The sequence below is a fragment of the Triticum dicoccoides genome, chromosome 2A (assembly GCF_002162155.2).
Source record: "Triticum dicoccoides isolate Atlit2015 ecotype Zavitan chromosome 2A, WEW_v2.0, whole genome shotgun sequence".
Classification (NCBI taxonomy): domain Eukaryota; kingdom Viridiplantae; phylum Streptophyta; class Magnoliopsida; order Poales; family Poaceae; genus Triticum; species Triticum dicoccoides.
The window spans coordinates 273,766,674-273,769,471 of NC_041382.1; positions in this window are offsets into that span (position 1 = coordinate 273,766,674).

The following is a 2,798-nucleotide window of genomic DNA, read 5'->3' on the forward strand; positions in this document are numbered from 1 at the left end:
CCACTCGGTAGGATTTTTAAACACTTAGGCGAGCACTGGGCTGCAGCTAAGCCTCCGAGTGGGAGTCTGGCTCACCACTCGGTAGGATTTTTAAACACTTAGGCGAGCACTGGGCTGCAGCTAAGCCCCCGAGTGGGAGGTTTGCTCTCCACTCGGTAGGATTTTTAAACACTTAGGCGAGCACTGGGCTGCAGCTAAGCCTCCGAGTGGGAGTCTGGCTCACCACTCGGTAGGATTTTTTTTACAAACTTAGGCGAAACGGATTCGCAGCTAAGCCACCCACTGGGGGATTTCACACGCAAACAAAAGCAACAACAATTATAGGAAAATTTGTAACACTCTTGTCTTTGATAAATAGACTACAGAAGTTTTTCTTATTACATCTCATCCGAGTGAGAATTCAAGTGTGAAAGGGGCGGAGCAGTTCTGCATTCCAAGCTCGTGGCTCATCGATCTGGCGATCGACATTGTAAAGGTGATACGCTCCATTGTGGAGGACTCTGGTGACGATGAAGGGACCTTCCCAAGTAGGAGCGACCTTGTGTGGTTTCTGTTGATCCACTCGGAGGACCAAATCTCCTTTTTGGAAGGCTCGACTCTTCACATTTCTGGCATGGAATCGACGCAAGTCTTGCTGATAAATGGTCGATCGGATCATAGCCATTTCTCTTTCTTCTTCCAGGAGGTCGACTGCGTCTTGCCGGGCTTGTTCTGCTTCACCTTTGGTATAAAGCTCGACTCGGGGTGCATTGTGAAGTAGATCACTCGGCAGGACTGCTTCCGCTCCGTAAACCAGAAAGAACGGAGTTCTTCCAGTCGACCGATTTGGGGTAGTCCTCAATCCCCACAGAACCGACGGAAGCTCGTCGACCCAAGCGCCTGCTGCGTGCTTGAGATCACGCATCAGCCGAGGCTTTAGTCCTTTGAGAATCAGACCATTTGCCCTTTCTGCTTGTCCATTCGACTGTGGGTGGGCGACCGATGCGTAGTCGACTCGTGTGCCTTGAGAGGCGCAAAAAGCTCTGAACTTGTCTGAATCAAAGTTTGACCCATTGTTGGTGATGATGCTATGCGGGACTCCATATCTGAATGTTAACTCTCTGACGAAACTGATAGCAGTGCAAGCATCAAGATTCTTGATGGGCTTAGCTTCAATCCATTTGGTAAACTTGTCGACTGCCACAAGCACATGTGTGAAACTGCTCCTGCCTGTTCTCAATGGGCCAACCATGTCCAGTCCCCAAACAGCGAAGGGCCAGACGAGTGGAATGGTCTTCAGGGCTGATGCAGGCTTGTGCGACATGTTGGAGTAGAACTGGCACCCTTCACACTTGTCGACTATCTCTTTTGCCATTTCATTCGCTCTTGGCCAGTAAAATCCCACTCGGTATGCTTTAGCCACAATGGTCCGAGAGGACGCATGATGACCACAGGTCCCCGAGTGGATATCATCAAGGATCATCTGACCTTCTTCTAGTGTTATACACTTCTGACCGACTCCAGTCGCGCTTTCACTATACAACTGTCCCTTTATGACTGTAAAGGCCTTGGATCGACGGACGATCTGTCAGGCCTCTTCTTCGTCCTCCGGGAGTTCCTTTCTCAGGATATACGTGATGTACGGTATCGTCCAGTCGGGGGTGATTGCCAAAACTTCCATGATTAAGTCGACCACTGCCGGAATTTCAACTTCAGTCGGATTTGTGGCACTCTTTGGCTACGGGGCTTCATCTGTAAAAGGATCTTCTTGGACTGATGGCGAGTGGATGTGTTCCAAAAACACATTGCTGGGGATGGCTTCTCTCTTGGAGCCTATCTTTGCCAAATCATCAGCCGCTTGATTTTTCAGTCGGGGGATGTGATGAAGCTCTAACCCCTCGAATTTCTTCTCTAACTTTCTCACTGCATTGCAATAACTAGTCATAGCTGGAATTCTGATGTCCCACTCCTTCATCACCTGATTAACCACCAAATCTGAGTCGCCATAGACCATGAGGCGACGGACGCCGAGTGAAATGGCCATGCGCAACCCATACAAAAGTGCTTCATATTCTGCTTCGTTATTGGAGGAATCGAAGTGAATCTGGAGAACATATCTGAGCTTATCTCCTCGGGGGGAAACCAATACTACCCCAGCACCGGAACCATTCAACATCTTAGATCCATCGAAGAACATGGTCCAGTGCTCCGAGTGAACTTGAGTCGGAAGTTGCTGTTCGATCCACTCGGCGACGAAATCTGCAATTGCTTGGGACTTGATAGCTTTCTTTGCCTCAAACTTGATATCTAGGGGAAGAAGTTCAATCGCCCATTTGGCCACTCGACCAGTTGCATCTCTGTTGTGCAAACTCTCTGATAGTGGAGCGTCGCTGACGATTGTAATGGAATGATCAGAGAAGTAATGTGCAACCTTCTTCGTGGTCATGTAAATCCCATATACGAGCTTCTGGTAATGAGGATATCTTTGCTTTGAAGGAGTCAAAACTTCAGAAACATAATATACTGGGCGCTGAACTTTGAAGGCCTTTCCTTCTTCTTCCCGCTCGACCGTAAGTACTGTACTGACAACTTGTCCTGTGACTGCAATGTAAATCAGCAAAGGCTCCTTGCTGATTGGGGCAGCAAGCACCGGCTGGGTGGAGAGCAGAGCTTTGAGCTCTGTAAATGCTGCATCAGCTTCTGGAGTCCACTCGAAATTGTCGGACTTCTTCATCAGTCGGTAAAGAGGCAATGCCTTTTCACCGAGGCGAGAGATGAATCGACTTAAAGCGGCCAAGCATCCTGTAAGCTTCTGGACG